The sequence below is a fragment of the Parambassis ranga genome, chromosome 10 (assembly GCF_900634625.1).
Source record: "Parambassis ranga chromosome 10, fParRan2.1, whole genome shotgun sequence".
Classification (NCBI taxonomy): domain Eukaryota; kingdom Metazoa; phylum Chordata; class Actinopteri; family Ambassidae; genus Parambassis; species Parambassis ranga.
In genome coordinates, this window is record NC_041031.1 from 3,453,957 (window position 1) to 3,474,742 (window position 20,786).

A 20,786-nucleotide genomic window follows, 5' to 3' on the forward strand; every position below is an offset into this window, starting at 1 on the left:
CTTACAAGTACTGGGATTTTTTCACATTGACACTAAAACAATATGTAAGAGCACTGGTGGGGAGGGGAGCACACCTTCAGGCAAAGATCTTGGATGGGCACAATTTATTTTACGTAGAGAATGGAATTAAAGTGGGGTTTTGAGGTATCCTCTTAGGACACGAATGAATTAATGTATTTTGTTTTTTGTTTTCTGTAAAAGATAAAAAAAAAATAATAAGTAAATCAGGCAAAGGCAGGGGTAGTGTGGCTGAGCGGTCTAAGGCGCTGGATTAAGGCTCCAGTCTCCAAGGAGGCGTGGGTTCAAATCCCACCACTGCCACTAAGCTATTTTCTAAGCTTTGTAAGTGTTACAATTATGTCTTGTGATTTCTCTTATGGGGCACAAATAAAGGATATCTTATCTTACCTTATATCGTTGCCTGTGCCACAGATGGAGCTCCCTGGTTGGGAGGTACTGCAGGTTTGCCACTTTCCTGAAAGAACATGTGCCACATGTGTTGACAGTGCACTGCGTGCTACACAGGTACAACCTTGCGTCAAAATCCATCAGCCCATCTCTCCACCAGTCTCTTAACACAGCAATAAAATCAATAAATAAAATCAAAGCTCATGCCTTTAACGACAGACTCTTTAGGCACGTGTGGTGATCACATGCTGCACTGATCACTTGCAAGAAGCAGTGAAGGCGGATTTGGAGATCTGTTTCAGGGACCTCAATCAATTAGATGTCCCTGAATGGGTAACGGAGACATTCCGGGTGCTGCATTGCCACAATGCAAGAAAGCCTCATTGACCTCCAAAATGACAAGGAGGCCAAGGCAACATTCCGCATTGGTGGCTTGCGTGTGATGTGTGTCGCACATGGTCTGCGTTTTCTTCTCCTGTGGGAGAAGACTCACCTTACTCTGTGGCAATCGTCCTGTTGTGTACTAAATACATCTTGTGTATGTGAGGTGCTGATGTTTGATGTACATGTCTTGTATATGCAACCTGCTATTCAACTGGGCTCTAACTAGCAGGTGGCACCTTCCCAGTGACAGCTTGGATCCCCTCTTTCACACCTACACTTTTGTTACTCCCTATCTGTATTGCTGTTAAATGTGTACATATTGCATCAATCGATAATCACCATGCTGTGTGTGGTCCTTGCAGCATTACAGAGGCTGTGGCCAGCTTTTTATTATTACTATATCTTTTTTTGACATGTGTGCCATAGTGTGTGTGTGTTTAATGGTGACATATGATCCTGCCTAACCATAGCAGTGCATGAACAGGTGTCTACCTGTAAATCTGTGTGCTACAATGCACTTGGAAACATAGACTCCTACTTATAGTGTTATTATAGCACAACATCTATGGTGAGTGATTCACTTTTGAAGCTACCCTTAAGTGTCCATTTTTTTTCTAGGACCCTACTGTATCTATTTTATGGCTTGGCTTATTGTGTCTCATATCTGGGTGAAAGCAAATGATCAGTAAACCCTCTGTGACAAATTAGAATAGAACAGTTTTTTCCCTAGCAGTATTAACCCTTGAAAAATAAGTTTCATTTATGAGAAAAAAAAATAGACAAAATATGATACGATTTTGAGACTGTAGATAACGGCACTTATACTTAGTATTTTCAGCTACAATATGTATTTAGCTGGTGGGACATTCTTCTCCATTTCCATCCTCAAGTTTTTTCCTGGAAACACAGACGTCTTTGGCGACAGCAAACTGCCTAATCACCATGCAGCAGATCACCCCGCCAATTACTGCAACACAAAGTGACTTTCACAACCCGGTGGACACAGCATGTAGCCAGCTAGAGCAAGAATTACTCACAGTGCACATATAGAAAGCTGTCATCAGCAGCACAGTTCTTTAGAATTATAAAGTGACAGACGTGCACACAATGACCATCAGTCTTCCACTTTCTGTGATTACATTTTAATTATATAACCTTAAATGATCCCTGTTTTTCTATTTCAGTTAATGTTGAGTTTCTGTACATGTAGTACCAAAACATATACCTGTTTTTAGCATAGACTGTTTGAATGTGTTTAACTAGGGTATGTAGGGTTCTGATTTGCAAAATTTTACTGTGCGATTAAGATTTGTGGTTTTACTGTTTCAGCCACACACGATTTTATTATGCACAGTAAATCATACTGTAAAGCACATGCGTGAACCCTTTCCCATGGAAACACATGCATTAATAATAAAGCCATATGTGACCGAACACACCAACACACTCATGCATTATGCTCTAGTCCCCATAGCCTGCAGATTCCAATAAGCTAATGACCTCCTGTGCAAATCATTCTGTACATATTGACGGGTACTGCATTTAAAAAAATCCACAGATCTTGATGGTGAGTGACTGTGGCGGAAGCAGAGACTAAAAATCAGCACACTGCCTCAGGGTTTATTTGCCGGCCATAAAACGTGAAAGACATAAAGATTCAGTTGTAGTCATCTGAGATATATTTTTGTTGGCAGGTAAAAGATTACGATGTCAAGCAAGCAGAAGCTCTCAGCTTCCTAGGATTCAACTTGGCACTAGGTTTATACAAAGGTTTTTTTAATGTGTAAAACCAGTGTTACAAGTTACAAGTGTTACAGCCAAGAAAGCCAAAAACACTGCTAAAAAAACTAAAGGGAACACTTAAAGAACACAATGTAACTCCAAGTCAGTCACACTTCTGTTAAATCAGCCTGTCCAGTTAGGATCAACACTGATTATGAATCAGTTTCAGCTGCTGTTGTGCTAATGGAACAGACAACAGGTGGAAATGAGAGGCAGTTATCAAGACAACCCTATAAAGGAGAGGTTCTGCAGGTGCTGACCACAGACCATTTCTCTGCTCTCATCCTTTCTGCCTGATGTTTGATCACTTTTGCATTTTGTCAGCGCTCTCACCCCTAGAGGTAGTATGAGGCGGTGTCTACAACCCACACAAGTTGCTCAGGTAGTGCAGCTCATCCAGGATGGTACATCAATGAGAGTGGCAAGAAGGTTTGCTGTGTCTGTCAGCACAGTGTCCAGAGCATGGAGGAGATACCAGGAGACAGGCCAGTACACCAGGAGACATGGAGGGGGCTGTAGGAGGGCAACAACCCAGCAGCAGGACCGCTACCTCCTCCTTTGTGCAAGGAGGAACAGGAGGAACACTGCCAGAGCTCTGCAACATGACCTTCAGCAGGCCACTAATATGCATTCTCTCCTAAAACTGTCAGAAACAGACTCCATGAGGGTATGAGGGCCCCACAAGTGGGGTTTGTGCTTACAGCCCAACACCGTGCAGGGCGACTGACACTGAGCACATGTGACAGACGTGACAGAGTCTGGAGACAGCGTGGAGAACAACAGTACTAGGCCTCATGTGGCTGAAGTGTGTCAGCAGCATAACCCATTTATTTTTGGTGGTCAAATGTCAGAAAACATATTTCTGTCTAGTGTCTCAGAAGCCTGAAGCCTATCACATTTATTAATTGGCGAGAGCGAGGTCTACACCCTGGACAGGTTGTTAGTCCATGGCAGAGCTATATTAGTATTCTAACACTTCCTCATTAGCACTAAATGTAAAGAACATGTATGGCTGATAAGGAACTCGTTAGTTTTTCCGGTGAATTTTTAAAAAATGTCAGATCTGATGGTGGCTTGGAAAAAGTCAGGACCATTAAAATTAATGAACATAGAGCAAGCTGTTGCAGCACTTGTTTCAGTTTGTTCACATCTGTGATCATGTGTGGTCCTCCCACTGGTAGGATAATCTCAGGGTGTATTCTGCCATTATTGTCAAGTCTTATATGTGAGGGTGTCCACCTGTCTTACCTGGTCGAGTGGAATTTTTGCAGAGATTTGATTCCTGCCTATGCTCTTTGCTGCATTTTTTAGGCCAAAATATAAAAATAATGAAAATTAAGTGTTTATATTTAATTATACAAAAATTCATATGTTGTTTTTACTATGTTAAACTGCCTGGCTTGAGGTTTAAGCTACTATTGGCATCACATGAATCAGAAACATGTTTGTAATCCATGTTTGCGAGAGAAGCGCAAAACTCTGGATAACATTAATGTTAATTCTTTATGAATGACACTTCTTTCATACGGATGATTGTGGGGAAATACTAGCTGTCTCTGCTAACTAAGCATGAAATCAAGTTAAGGATAAGACAGGTAAAGAGAGAAAATGTTTCAATCACCAGCAGCAGTGTGACATTTTCTCTTTCTTTCTCTCAAACATCCCCCCTATGTGTGCTTGTTTAACATTAGGTTGTAGACCTGTAGGTGATCCTTAGTAGTCTTCAAATGCCAATCACCAGGTTTATTGAATGTCAGCATATCTAAAATAGATAAGCTGACAGTGTTACAAGAAGTCTTTAATCAAAATACCTAGAAATGTATTCCACTGTTGCAGATCTGCAGACATATCATCCTTAAGCATTTATCATACTAAATAGAGATTTGAATAGACTGCATGAAATTGTAAAGGCTGGTGTAGCTATAGGAGGAACCCTTTGCCACAGTCCTTGCCTTCCTTACATCCTTACATGTTGTGTAATTAAACATGATTGGTCCACTCACGTTTAACAGCAGGGCATTGCCTCCTATACTATTTCCAGCTGCTGAAACAGGAATGTTGTGTGTAGTGTAGTTATTATAATAACCACAATTGTCACCCCCTGACATCCAAAAACGTTTGCATTATCTCATCTATCTGTGTGTCAAAGACAAAGACATTTTTGTGTGACCTGTCTTTTTAAACCCAGCTTATGGTGGCATAGGCAGTGCTGAACTGCTTGCCCACAGAATAAAATTATGCCTTATGTAGAAAAGATCATTAGTGGCCCTCTTTGAATCTTAATGAAGTAACTCTCTGTTGAGGTACTTTATTAGTCAAAGGCCACGTTTGGAGGATGTCAGTGCAGAGGCTCGTATCAGTGTCTCCCTGCTCTTATTAAACGCAGACCTGAAAGGTCTTTTGTCTGGGTAAAGCTTTGCCAGGCATATTAATGGCACATTTTGTCATTCCATTCTGTCGCTGTCTGCCATGGGTTATGTTTGGACAGCTTAATTGGTGGAGATTGATTTTTTTTTTTTTTTTTTTTCAGCCGTGCACCCATCTGTACAGACGTTATTAACGTGGATATAAATGCGGGGAGTCGCACACATATTTGCTTGATATGTGTATGGGGGGGTATTAAGGCTCATGCTGAAACACACATCAAGAGATGTGTGTCATGTTGGCAAGCATTTTTTTGTGAGAACATCTACATCTGCAGACTGGTTTTCAATAACATATAATAAGACACCTCTTCTTATATGCAAACAATATCTGTCCAGGAAAAGTACATTTTTATAAAGCTTTATTTTTGGATTTCACACTATGAGCTCCAATGTTGTGCAAACCAAAGTGTCTACTTAGTGCGGGTCGGCAGAAACACATCTAGCACCATCACAATGCACACCGGGCTCCCCAAGGATGTGTGCTGAGCCCCCTCCTCTTCACTCTGCTGACCTGCATGGCTGCACGCCAACACACAACACCAACATATTTGTGAAGTTTGCAGACGACACAACTGCGGTGGGTCTCATCTCCAGTGGAGATGAAACTAACTACAGAAATGAGGTGCACCTTCTGGCCGAGTGGTGCAGAGACCACAGCCTCTCCCTGAACGTGGAGAAGACAAAGGAGATGGTTGTGGACTACAGGAGAGCACACAGTCAGCACACCCCTCTGACCATCGATGGTGCTGCTGTGGAGCAGGTGAGCAGCACCAAGTTCCTGGGTGTGCACATCACTGAGGACCTCTCCTGGACTAACAACACTGCATCACTGACCAAGAAGGCACAGCAGCGCCTCTACTTCCTCCATCCTGTGCACCTTCTACAGAGGGGCCGTTGAGAGCATCCTGTCCAGCTGCATCACTGTGTGGTATGGAGCCTGCACCGCCACCTGCAGGAAGACACTTCATTGCATAGTGAGAGCAGCTGAGAGGATCATTGGCATCCATCTCCCCTCCCTCCAAGACCTCTACAACAGCCGTCTCACCCGAAAGGCCCTCCATATCACAGGAGACCCCACCCACTCTTCCTACTGGGTCTTCAGTCTGCTGCCATCAGGAAAGAGACTGTGCAGCCTCTGGGCCAGGACCAGCAGACTGAGGGACAGCTTCATCCACCAGGCTGTCAGGAAGCTGAACTCTCTCCCTGCTCTGCCCCACTCTCCCCCTCTTCCCCATACAAAAGAATCCAGTCACACTCTGGGATCCCCTAGAGTGTGTTTCTTCTGTGGTAGATGACATACACAATAATCAAAGGTTTTCATTGCTGTTTACAATGTCTCCTGCATAGTGGTTGTCTGTATTTTATATAAAAGAAAATATATGTATAGTAAGAAATCAATATTTAGACATCAGGTACTGCAGTTATAACCTCAATGTGAACAGCAGAATCATTTTGTGAACAGATGATGATACACTGGATGAGGATTTGGTGTCAGTAAAAGATAAAAATTAGGTATTTGCATTTCAAGAAAAGAGAGACACTTCAGTAATTGCTATGAATTATTTGATTCTTTATTTCACTTGCAGCGTGTGTGTGTATATATATATATATATATATATATATATATATATATATATATATATATATATATTGTTTACTGATTCAAACATAGATAACAATTCCAACTGATTTCTAACATTATAATATTTACACACACACACTAGATGATTAAGACCCCACATCTGCCAATTATAGTAAAGATTTCACAGACACGAGACCTCACAGAAAGTTGCGTGAGGACAAGTACAGATGGGTTCAGTCACTTTGCTGCATAAGCTGGTGTTAAAAAGATTATTTATTAGCAGCAAACTGGTTTATGCGTGCTGCTACTTTGTTAGCATTTGGCCTTTTTTTTGGTTTTGCTGGTTTGTCTTGCACGAGACATTATAAAGGCTCTTGTCGCTGTAATTCTTCAAGCTGTTTTTTTTAAAAACAGTCCATCCAGCTTGTGATTTCTCATTTTTGTGAGGTGTTAAAAACTTCCTTGCTTCAGTTTGAGATCTGAGAGGCTCCATTATTTGGGCAAATTGACAAAAGTCAAAATGGGGCCACACCCCCAGGCCCCAAAATTAGGGTCTTGTATGTAGCCAAAAACACAATTCCTTGCACTATTTCTGAAAGATTTGTTCAAATGAAATCCAGCAACAGAAATCCTACTGGTGAAAGCAACGGCCAATTAGATACAGCCAGGAATAGGAATAGGGTGGAGGAGGGTGTAGCCAATGTGCTTAATTTGTTAGCTTCTCATTGTTCATGTTGTACACCATTATTAATTTATCCCCAGTTTTTGATCATTTAGCGGCATCCGTCATCTTATTAAAAATTAAAAATAACTATCCACTGCATGTGGACTCACTTTCAGCGTATTGCTGGAAAATTAATATATCTCCCAACCTAAATACACAATGAATATGTGGGGTGATCACAGGATCTAAAGGGGCAAAACATTCCGTTTTCCAGCTGACATGCTGCATTTTTAAACTGCAGGACTGAAGGCCTGCAGCTGGGAGAACCTTGATGTGAACATTTTTAATTTAATAGCAACAGAACATGGAACAAGCTGTCTTACTTAAGAAAAGATAAAACATTTAAAACTGCATTAAAACTGATTTTCTTTAACTAAATGTTTTAAACCATAGTCCCCTTGCATTACCATATTTTCCGGACTATAAGTCACACTTTTTTTTCATCCTGTGGCTGGGTATGTGACTTATACTCAGGTGCGTCATATATATATATATATATATACCGCTCAAAAAACTAAAGGGAACACTAAAATAACACCCCCTAGATCTCAATGAATGAAATATTCCAGTTGAAATTACATAGTGGAATACATTGAGAACAAAATAACATAAAAATGATCAATATAAATAAAAATTATTAAGCCATGGAGGTCTGGATTTGGAACCATACTCAAAATGAAAGTGGAAAATCACATTATAGACTGATCCAACTTGAGTGAAAATTCCTCAAGACAAGTCAGAATGAGGCTCAGTAGTATGTGTGGCCTCCACGTGCCTGTATGACCTCCCTACAACGCCTGGGCATGCTCCTGATGAGGCGGTGGATGTTTTCCTGAGGGATCTCCTTCTAGACCCAGATTAAAGCATCAGTCCACTCCTGGACAGTCTGTGGTGCAACGTGGTGTTGGTGGACGAGACATGATGTCCCAGATGTGCTGGATTGCATTCAGGTCTGGGGAACGGGCAGGCCAGTCCATAGCATGAATGCCTTCTTTATGCAGGAACTGCTGACACACTTCAGCCACATGAGGCCTAGCATTGTCCTGCATCAGAAGGAACCCAGGGCCCGGGGGTCTGAGGATCTCATCCCAGTACCTAATGGCAGTCAGAGTACCTCTGGCTAGCACATGGAGGGCTGTGTGGCCCTCCAAAGAAATACCTCCCCACACCATTACTGACCCACCGCTAAACCGGTCATGATGAAGGATGTTACAGGCAGCAGAACGTTCTCCACAGCATCTTCAGATTCTGTCACGTCTGTCACGTGCTCAGTGTGAACCTGCTGAAGAACACAGGGCGCCAATGGTGAATCTGCCAATCTTGGTGTTCTCTGGCAAATGCCAATCACCCTGCACTGTGTTGCACTGTAAGAACAAGCCCCACTTGTGGATGTTGGGCCCTCATACCACCCTAATGGAGTCGGTTTCTGACAGTATGAGCAGAGACATGCATATTAGTGGCGTCATGTTGCAGAGCTCTGGCAGGTCTCCTCCTGTTGCTCCTTGCACAAAGGAGGAGGTAGCGCTCCTGCTGCTGGGTTGTTGCCCTCATACAGCCCCCTCCATGTCTCCTGGTGTACTGGCCTGTCTCCTGGTGTCTCCTCCATGCTCTGGTCACTGTGCTGACAGACACAGCAAACCTTCTTGCCACAGCTCTCATTGATGTATCATCCTGGATGAGCTGCACTACCTGAGCAGCTTGTGTGGGTTGTAGACACCGCCTCATGCTACCTCTAGGGCTGAGAGCGCTGACAAAATACAAAAGCGATCAAACATGAGGCAGAAAGGATGAGAGCAGAGAAATGGTCTGTGGTCCTGCAGAACCTCTCCTTTATAGGGTTGTCTTGATAACTGCCTCTCATTTCCACCTGTTGTCTGTTCCATTTGCACAACAGCAGCTGAAACTGATTCACAATCAGTGTTGGACAGGCTGATTTCACAGAAGAGTGTTTGACTTGGAGTTACATTGTGTTCTTTAAGTTTTCCCTTTATTTTTTTTGAGCAGTGTATATAATGTCACATGTTTTTTTTGTTTTTTTTTTCACACTGACAACTGCTAGAGGGTGCGTTAGGCTTGTCTATCTCCGGAGTTGGCGGAGTTGTTCAGAAGTAACACAGAGGAAGAATTCAATGGGTTTAGTGATTTGGAGTGAGATGGAGAGTTTGATAAACTTGTTGTTATGTTCTTTATGCTATAGTTATTTGAATAACTGTTCATATGTTACATGAAGGATACCTATTGAGTTTGTTTTTATGCTTCATGTAGCTGAATAGCCATCAATGTGTTATGTTAGCATACCGTACACCTAGCCTGTTGTTTTCTATTGTTATAACGATGAAATGTCTGTTCTTGGTCTCAGATTTGGTCAAATAAATTTTCCCCCAAAATCTGTCTTATAACGGTATATGTTTTTTTCTCTTCATTACGCATTTTTTTGGCCAGTGCAACCTATAGTCTGGAAAATACACTATATTTTAGGAGCGTGATCTGTTCACTGTCTCGCAAAGCAAAATATAAACCCACACTCTGTGACCATTAAGCCAGGAATCTAGTGGTTGTATATTTGCATAAGAAGTTCTCACCATGCCTCCATTTTTGTGTTGATTTTGTGTAGTTTATTCGGTAGTGATACTTTCAGACCAATGTTTAGCAGCCTGCCTCTTAATATTCATATTCCATATTCCTCATAATTGTCTGTCTTTGCACCCAGAAAGGTCATGAATAAATAATTGATTGTTCCTTGGAGCACATTTCAGTACCAGACTTTAATAATTAGCAGCATGTCATATTGTTGCCTTACTTACTAACCTTATCAGCCTGTAGCCTGGAGCCTGTATGATGTAAATTGCTTCTAGCTAGCTAACTAGTCGGAAACCAGAGTGACACGGTAGTTGATTTGTACTTCTGCCCCATCCCAAAATCCCCTTCCATCTCAATGAAGAATGGATCCCATTGCAATTTTTAGTTTGTTTGTTTTTAATGTGAATTATGTTGACAGTGGTATGATTTTCCCACCGTTGTGAAGTGCCACCCGTCCTGGAGTCTGAAGTGTAGTGTAGTAGTCCTGTCATAGGCAGGTGATAAACAGTTAAAGTTTGTTTTCGAAATCCCAAGGGAAAATAAAAGTCTTTCGACACATATCTAAACTAAATTAATTTGTATCTAGGTACTGCATGCAGCAGCAGCCTATGATTTAGCTAATGCTAGTAATTACTACTAGTATTTATTTTGACATGATGTCTAGCTTACAAACTATTTCAAAATACATACACAGATAATGTTGCACACAACATTTAGCCTCATTGTTGCCCTCATTCTTTAATTTGGCCAGCATACTGTGTGCCACGGAGGAATCAAATCAGAGCCACATCTCTGGAAAGATGTGGGATGCATTCATATAAATATGTAAAGATGTGTTTTATCCCTGAAGACACATATTTAATAGAGGTTTGAAAGCAGTGCAAAAAACTTGCTAAACATAAAGCCAGCAGAGAAAAAAATGAGATTTAGCAGATGTGTTGTTTACAACATAATTTATATATATGTTATTTAGCAGCAGAATAGGACAGTGGAGCGGTCAGCTATTAGATCTTTTGGTTCAGTAGCTGAGTAGAATCTTAACTTGCCGCTGGAGGTTTGGTTACTTTAAAGTGGAACTGTGTACCCATGCTTGTAATTTAGTCTGGGTCTGGGAATACAGTTGGGCACACACACACACACACACACACACACACACACACACACACACACACACACACACACACCTTCCTCTGCATATGTTTGCTCATTCCTTTATCTGTCCTCATTCTTTCATGTCTGCTTCTTGGCACATTATCTAGCAGCATCTCTTATTCTTACCAGATCTTCCCTTTTTATATTCTGTTTGTAACTGTTAACAGTAAAGTGCCACAAAAACCTCAAAAAGAAGTGGTTGTAGCTGCATCAATATGTTCAAAATATCCCACAGAGCTGCAGGCTTTTGAGCACACCACAGATAAGCTAGCGACAGCATGCACAAAATAAGATGAGATAAAAACACAATTGAAATGTAGCCAGACAGGCAAGAAAGTGATCGAAAAAAACATCACTATATTTAAAATAAGTTCCACACACAAACCTGTTAGTCATATTTACAGCATTACCTTAACATAATCCCCCTAACCACACACACTACACGATTCATATAGACTGTTAGAACACACACTGGCTGTAATGATTTCACCGTGGTGATTCTACAGACATGAGAAACTGTGGCGCAATTGCACTGTTGTTGCCATAATTCTGCAAGTTGGTCTTGTTTCTCTATATTTCTCTCTGTTTTCTTTTATTGTAGTGTTGGGGAGTCACCATGTCATCCCTCTGATGACATGGTCAAACAATAAATAAATTGTGGCCACGAAATATGTATAATCTCGCCCTTAAATACTAATTTGTGACCACGAATTAGTATTGTTATTGACAGGGCGCACAAGAGTACCCTTTCAGCAGGTAGAGCATCCCTTTCGGCGGAGCTCCAAGAGCGCAGGGGAATGGGGTGCTTAGCCAGGACACCCTTCCCGGGCAGCTGGGAGCGATGATTGAGAGCCATTAAAGGAATTAAAGCGACATGATGATGCCTGGGAAGGGTGCTCCCTGGCCGGGCAGCCTGCTCTCGTGTGCCCTGTAAATAACAATACTAATTCGTGGCTAATTCGTGTGAACGAACGAGTTTTTCGTGCGCATGTTATACATATTTCGTGGCCACAATTTCTTTATTTTTTTGACCATGTCATCAGAGGGACTCCGTACTGAGCAGCCTGTCATGTGACAAATAAAAGAGAACGAGAAGAACTGCTTCTTACACCGCCTGAGCAGCCTGGCTGTCACGTGACACCCGAGTCTGAATGAGTCGTGAACTAATCATTTCTGTTTCCTGTCCTGCCGACTGAGCTTATAGCTTCCTGACGTGTGGCCAGAGAACAAATCACTCACTGAGATGACTCATTGCTCTCGAGTCGAGAGATATTGAACGACTGACACGTCACTATTTCATTTGCAGCTCTTACCGGGAGTTGTAAATGTCAAGCATGATATTGTAGATCAAAGAGACTCTGACTCATTGGCAGCAGTGAAATGATCATATTGACACGACACACGTGGCAAATAATGGGTTGCGTTAGTCAAATTGTGTTCAAAATAGGGCAGCTCTGTAGCCTAGAAAAGTGCTGTTGGTACTATTTCCTTCTCTACTTCCTTACCTGTCCACTAGATGGCCTCAGGCTCATCACCTTGTCAGGCTTTTATTCTCTCTCACTGGCTGCACCTCATCAATAATTGCGGTCTGCGTGTCTGCTCTCTGTGTTTCACCTGTATCAGTTTCACAGGATTTAAGCCGCCTCTGCATCGTTGCTATTCTTGCTCTCGTCTACAGTACATCCCGGCCGCTTGTTGACCACGTGTGTTATTTGCTGGCTGATGAAGCGAACCTGCTTCTGACTTATTTATGTGACACCGCTGTCCTGGGTTTCTATGCTTTTTTATTGCTCACAGACTCAAACAATAGCGCCATAAATAAATGAAATCTAGTGCTAACATGATTGTTTTGTCCTTCCTTTCTTTGTAGTGACACCAGATAAGCCGATCACCAAAACATTTGTTGGCTCATGACCTCAAAGAAGCCCCTTCTGCCAGCAATCAGTCACCTTTGTGTAAATTGTTGTACATTGTATGTAAAGAGACTAAAATAAGTGACACTTCATCACAGAAAACAGATATTGAGAACCAGATTTCTGCAAGCTTTTGTTTCAGCTGATGCTCATCTCCCTCTGCTTCCATGCATAGCACACTTTCAGTTAATAATTAATAATTAATAATTCAAGAATACATAATTAAGCTATTTACAAAATGTCAAAAGGAAGCTGCAGTTTAGTATGTTGAAAAAAGTGACATGACCCATAAACGCCCTCTGCCATGACAAAATTAGCCATCCTATTAGCACTAGCCTAACTTAGCAAGTTTAGCTTTCATGAGTCACTGCACCTGTTAATACTAGACTAATATTCCTTGCCATAAAGACATTAAAACAGCCCCAATCACTTACATACTTCAGGCAATACTACCACCAACTGGTAACAATCAATATTGCCTTCCACCTTAAAAAAAAAAAAAACTGCTGAGATTGCGCTTGTTTAGGAGTAACACTAGACATTTTGAGTCATAATAAACAGGAAACTAACGATGAAAATAATAACTCCATTTCAGGGTTTCTAATTGAAATGGACACAAATCTGACTCTGAAGTTGGATTCTAGAAATTGCTCCAAATGGTGGAATCTGATTGGCCAGCAGTTGTAACACAAGATCAATAAGTTGATATTTGTGAAACATGGAAGACAGAGAGGAATTGTACCCAGGAGGCTATAACGGGACACACTAGTTAGACGAACTTGAAAAGAACAAAGTGTGAGACAGGAAATGGAAGTATAAAGTGACAGAAAGGATAAGCTGCAGGGAAGAAGAAAGGAGGTGAGAAAGGAAGAACGGATTATTTTTTTTCCCCCACAGAGAGCCAACTACATCATTAGGAGGATGCACTTTAGTCACCCGCAGTGAAGTCTCCAATTATAGTTGAATGTTGCATGTGGTGTTATTATCAATGTTCTGCACCTGCAAATAGACCAGGCTCCATGTGATACACAATGACACTTTTTATTTTGTTTCTTCTGTTGTCTGGGAAAAAAACAGCAGGAGTGAAAACTAATTGCCGATCCCCCTAAGAACATATAAAGTGTTTATAATATTATGGTGCTGTGTTATAAATGAAAGTATGTGACAGTAGGCCTGCAACAAACCGATCTTTGGCAGTCCATAAATCTATCGTTCTCTGAAACGGTTAATTGGATTCACTTCAATTAGCCTGCTAGCACTCTTAGCCACTTTTAGCAATGAGTGGTGTTGTATGCTAAAATAATATTATAAAATGTAATGTCTTTCCATTCCATTCCATTCCATTCCATCTTCCACCGCTTATCCGGGGCCGGGTCGCGGGGGCAGCAGTCTAAGCAGGGACACCCAGACTTCCCTCTCACCAGACACTTCCTCCAGCTCCTCTGGGGGAATCCCGAGGCGTTCCCAGGCCAGCCGAGAGACATAGTCTCTCCACCGCGTCCTGGGTCTTCCCCGGGGCCTCCTCCCAGTGGGACATGCCCGGAACACCTCCCCAGGGAGGCGTCCAGGAGGCATCCGAACCAGATGCCCGAGCCACCTCAGCTGGCTCCTCTCGATGTGGAGGAGCAGCGGCTCTACTCCGAGCTCCTCTCGGGTGACTGAGCTTCTCACCCTATCTCTAAGGGAGCGCCCAGCCACCCTTCGAAGGAAACTCATTTCGGCCGCCTGTATTCGCGATCTCATTCTTTCGGTCACTACCCAAAGCTCATGACCATAGGTGAGGGTAGGAACGTAGATTGACCGGTAAATCGAGAGCTTCGCCTTCCGGCTCAGCTCCTTCTTCACCACGACCGGTACAGCGACCGCATTACTGCGGAAGCTGCACCGATCCGTCTGTCAATCTCCTGCTCCATTTTTCCCTCACTCGTGAACGAGACCCCGAGATACACAAACTCCTCCACTTGGGGCAGGAGCTCTCCTCCCACCCAGAGAGGACAAACTACCTTTTTCCGGTCGAGAACCATGGCCTCAGACTTGGAGGTGCTGATTCTCATCCCAGCCGCTTCACACTCGGCTGCAAACCGTCCCAGTGCACACTGGAGGTCCCAGCCCGATGAAGCCAACAGGACAACATCATCTGCAAAAGCAGAGATGAAATCCTATGGTTCCCGAACCAGATCCCCTCCGGTCCCTCGCTGCGCCTAGAAATTCTGTCCATCAAAATTATGAACAGAACCGGTGACAAAGGGCAGCCCTGCCGGAGTCCAACATGCACTGGGAACAGGTCTGACTTACTGCCGGCAATGCGAACCAAACTCCTGCTCCGGCCATACAGGGACCTAACACCACCCCACCTCTGGCACCGTGTTGTCGCATGAACAACACGGTGCCAGAGAAAAAGAGAAGCAGCTGCAAATACCTGAAATAAAGTAAAATTAAAGAATGAAATAAGGGGATATAAATAATAATATATTTTAAAATGTAATGTATATATTTAAAAGCAGTCTTACAAACATGCATAGGATGTTCCTCTGATTAAGTATCATCTGCAGCTAATAGTTCACCCACCCCAAGCCTTTTTAAGGCCTCACCTTGAAAAAGACATGCCCAAAATGGGTACAGTATGTCTCAGCAACCACAAGTTGTGTTTGAATACTTTTGGTGTCATTATAGAGGGAACACCTGGGAGATTTGTTCAGATGTGTAAGTATTAGTTTGTTTGCCTCTGGCTCTTTGTAAATTAAGATGGCACAAAGCAAAAATAATCAATTTTCAGCTTGACCTGAACAACTGGGCCTTTTTACAGACCTTTGTAACATTAAAAAATGGTCACTATTTATTTATTTTACCATGTAACAATACCCTGAGGTTTGTTGAGTTTGTTTTTGTTCCATAGCAGCAGTTTCAAACATACCTGTACTCACCTTTGCACTCTGTAGATACTCAAGAGCTATAACAATTCAGTCCTTTCAGCGTGCATAGATTGAAACTTAAATATTTGCAAGTTATGTCTGGTTTATATGCTTTCTGTGGAGTAATTTAACCACACGACTTTGTGCAGATTGTCGCTGCAAACTCATTTAAGACTGCAGCACGCAGCGTTTCTCTGTCATTTTTGTTAGTACCGTCAATCATTCTGATTGTGCGTATTTCTCACGCTCCATCTTTCTTTCCTGAAGCGACATTCTTTACATTTATTTACATCCATTTGTTACCGCCTTTGCGGGTGCATTGCTACAATTCTTGGCATGTAACTGCCACCAGCTGTCGAGCTGGCTGTTGAGTGATTGTTTCCATTATGTTGCACAGCAGTGCACGGCTGGATAGACCCCCCTTGGTGGGTCCCAGGGCAAAAAAAAATAAAATAAAATTGTAGCTGGGCCTCATCTGACCCTCCTCATACGTGTCAGGTTTATTATTTACCCCTAATAAACCCTGAGAAAAAGCGCCCATAATAAAATCAGACAGTAAATCTACTAGCAAGCAGAATTTTTAATCAGACAAGCCAAAGAATTATGTAGCTGTTGTCAAATGAAATGTTGCTTTTTTCTGTTTTGCTTTCCATGTAAAAACTCACCATTGTTGGCATGTACAATAATATGAGTAATTCATAGCTACACCCCTACAATACCGTATGAGCCTACTTGCATAAACCACAGCATTTTATCTTTTCTTGTACTGCCCCATTTCCCTGTCTTATATTCAGGTCTTCTGTTTGTTATTCTAAGTAAAGCACTGCAACAACACCTTGCTGGTACCAGGTTAGACCAATTTTGCCTTCAGAACTGCCATTGTTGGTGTCATAGAACCATGAAGGTGCTGGAGACATTCACAGATTTTGCTACATATTGACATGATAGCAGTCACTTGCTGCTGGTTTATCAGCTGCACACCCATGATTTGAATCTTCTGTTCCATCATATCTTAAATTTGCTCAGTTGGATTAAGATCTTCTGACTCTGGAGGCCATTTGAGTTCAGTGAAGTCACTGTCATGTTCGAGATGGTCTGAGCTTTGTGACAGGGGTGGGTCAGCAACAATACTCCAGTAGGCTGTGGCTATTCAGTGTTTAATTGGTACTAAGGGGCCCAAAGTGTGCCAAGAAAATGTTCCCCTACATTACAGCAGCAGCCTGAACTGCTGACACAAGGTAATATGGATCCATGCTTTCATGTTGTTTACACCAAATTCTGAGCCAACCATCTGAATGTGGCAGCAGAAATTGAGGCTTATCAGTCCAGGCAGCATTTTTCCCAACCTTCTTTTGATGTTGATGAGCCAGTGTGAATGTGTGAGCCTCTATTTCCTGTTGTTAGCGGTGTTGCCTTGTGCTGTTGTAGCCCATCTGCTTCAAGGGTGATGTGCGTTCAGGGATGGGATATTTTCTCTGTGTAAATATCTAATAGTTTCTCAACAAGCAGCAGGTTGTCTTTACCATATCTAAATGCTAAAAAGCACTGAACTGCCGCCATCTGATTGGCTGATTAGATTTTGCATTAACGATTATAGTTGAGCAGGTGGAGCTAATGTGTGAATACTCGCTTGCTGTACAACGTACGTGTATTTTGTATCATTTTATCTTATCTAATGTTTTATCTGCAGTGTAATAAATAATAAAATCACCATATCATAGATGAATACATTAGACAATACATTGTAAACCTAGGTGATGTTCAGGGACTCCAGTGAATTTAGTTGTTTTCTAATAATGTTAGAAAGTTGTTTTTGTTAAATCTCTGCTGTGTGAACAGTTAGTACTGTGTCTTTAAAAAATGAGACCTTTCTTGATTTTCTCAGTTACTCTGAACAGCCTGGACTGGTTTCTAAAGCAATATCCAGAATTTCTGCATAAATCAGCAGCGACCATTATTGTGTAATATGTGTCTGTTTCTCCTGCACAAAGTTCCGTCCGCAGGAGCTCCTTCAGTGCCATCTACAGGGGAGAAGAAGTACCTACTCTGTTCTTTAGAGCAGCCATTAACAGTGTGAGGCTCAGTGCTGATTGGATTAACCCTCTTAGAAGCAAAATGACAATTATAAATAAATAACAACCGTCTATTATTCACTTGGGTCATGGTCTGGACCCCCACACATCAATAGTAAATAGGTCGAGCATCACTCTCTTTCCCTCACACTTTCTCCCCCTCTCTCATTTTATCCCCCTGCTACTCTCCATAGTGGCTGTTGCATTGTGATGCTTTGGGGGAAAAAATGCACATTTTTTGTTCTGATTTTCACACATGACCTGTTTGGCACTGCAAATGTAGTGCGTAATGCCAAGATGTTCCACTTCCTATTGATCACTCCCATTGTCGCTTTTTTGTGTGTGTGGAGCTATTGCTAATACAGTATAACTAGTCAGTGGGGAACTGCTCTTGACAGGTGCTGTTTAGTGGTGCCATTAATTCATTGATTGATTAATTTTCAATAAAAGTCAGAATGCTTTTCTGTCACATGGTAGTGTTTTAATGGTGAAAATACATATTTAAATGTTTTTTTTATTTTTATCATCTGACAGCATGATATTAACATGTATCAGGTGACAGCATTTCCTTCACTAGCAGAAAAGAAATGTATAAAAAGGTGACAAAGACAAAGACAAGCTTGATGACTATGCTGTTTAAATTGTATATCTACTTATTATATATTATATGTTTATATATATATATATATATATATATATATATATATAAAATATGTTTATATATATATATATATATATATATATATATATATATAATTGGATAGACTGAACTCTATGACTACGCTAGGCTAAGCTAACGGTACTGATGTCTGTGGTTGTATTTTTATTTTTGCCATTGAAATATGCTATGTACATCCCGCTCTTTAAGCCATGACGGGACCAGTAGCAGCTTTGCACACGATTGGACGAAGAGTGCTTTGGGTCTCTGCTCTGCCTGCAGCTGAACCTGCTGCGTGAAGCTACAGAGACTGACCGCTTGTAAATGCGCTGAGGCGGGGGAGGAGCTCACGGCTGCTGCTTGTCGAGGACAGTAGCCTGACTGCAGAATGACAGGTGCTTTCACGTCAGTCTCCAAAAGTCACCAGAGAGAGTCACTAGTTGCTTTTGACAAAAAAGGTTCGGAAAGCCTCGTCTCCATGCTGTGGTAAAAATGTCTCCCTGCATTACTTGCACATGTCTAGAACTGAACAGAACATTCACCCCGAATTGAAACACATGTACCGAACGGTTCGGATTTTTTCCCTAAACCGTCCCCTCTAATATAAACACTATGCAGCCATGCAACGTCTGTAAGTCAGCGCCACCATAATAACACTAACCACTAGCTGATCTTTGCTTTAAATTTTTATAATTAGTTCTACTGCGCACACACACACGCACACACACACTTTAAGCTGTACTGTATTGTGTCATGCTGAGTATCAAATAAAGGTGTAAGGTTCAAGACACAATCCAATGTGCACCTATCCATAGTGCACTTCGATGTATACTGATCATATGCCCCCTAGGTACTGAGGAAGGACCTGTTTACATATAATATAAACTTGGCCAATGCTTAGCTGGTGTGCTCAACTCCAGGAAGGCTTAAGCAAAACTGGGAAAACATCCAGTTAAAAAAAAAAGTAGCTCCACACTGAACTGCATGTCATATTTTAGTATAATGGTATCCGGCTTGTTTATTCTTTTTCTAGCATTCATCTTTCATTTCATTAACTTAACAGTACACACAACTGACTCTTTTATTTTGAAAATGTAGGCCCAAAAAAAGTTAAAAGCCAAGGGTGCCAATACATCTACAGTACAGAAAGTGCGAATCTGTTTTCTAGCAGAAAAGGCAGAAATTGATTACTTTCCTAAAGCAGATAACTTCACAGCTGGCAAGCTTACTGAAAAATGTTGCAGAGCTCTTTCTGTTCCCCTCTCTCCATCTCTCTTCTGTCCAATAACTCATTGATCAAGCACTTCACCTTGATGCCCTGAACAGGAATAAATAGAAAAACAAACAGACAAAAAAACCCAGCACAGTACAGTACAGGAATGATCCAATATAGTGGAGATTTGAAGGCTCAGTGCCCAGCTGTGCATACATTTCTCATTTCTAAGTCTAATGCCAACCAAAACATTTCTTTTAATTAACAGGACATTCATCTAAACAGAAATGCTGCATTCTAATCATAAGAGTAAGCCTTTCTTTTTATATTGCAGCGGGTTGTGGCAAAATGAAGCTCAGAAAGCCGCCATCATTATGGGATACACAATGAAAACAGGGCTGCATGTCTGTTATTTTCTGACTGTTATGTGTGTAAAAGCACAGCAGTGGGAATGTTATAGTTACTAAAGGTCACAGAGGGCCTTATCAGAGGATGAGAAATAATACAAGAGGTACTGCTGTACCTCCGTGGGAATACACAAGGACACTTGACATCAATTTATTGACTGAAAAAATATATTGTTTTCAATTATTAATAGAAAACCAGCAAACATCCACAAAAACATGGTGCTGTAAAAAAAAAATCATATTTTTCAAACTGGATTTTGAAGCGAGATAAGATGAGATTTTATTGACCCCTAAAGGAGAAAGTAAGTACAGCAGCACACATTTATGGTATAAAATACAAGGTAGAAGGCTAAAATAGAATTTTTAAAATAATATTTTATACTCATTTAAGGTGAGTTGTGATGCTTGAATGCAAAATGACAACATGAGTCATCATAAATTCACACAACCGTGAGGATGAGGAGTGTGGGTAGAGGAAAGACAGCAGCACTCCTTGTATACAGTGATGTTATATAATCTGATTGCTGTCAGGAACTTTATTAGTGTTCCTTCTTGCACTGTGGGTGCAGCAGT

The 20,786-nt window shown here is 41.6% G+C and overlaps 1 non-coding gene across 1 annotated transcript; it reads left to right on the forward strand.

Annotated features, from left to right (window-relative positions):
• Window positions 1–239: 239 nt before the first annotated feature.
• On the forward strand, window positions 240–321 carry trnal-aag (transfer RNA leucine (anticodon AAG)). Its single transcript has one exon. It is a non-coding gene; the product is annotated as a tRNA-Leu (tRNA).
• The last annotated feature ends 20,465 nt before the right edge of the window (window positions 322–20,786 follow it).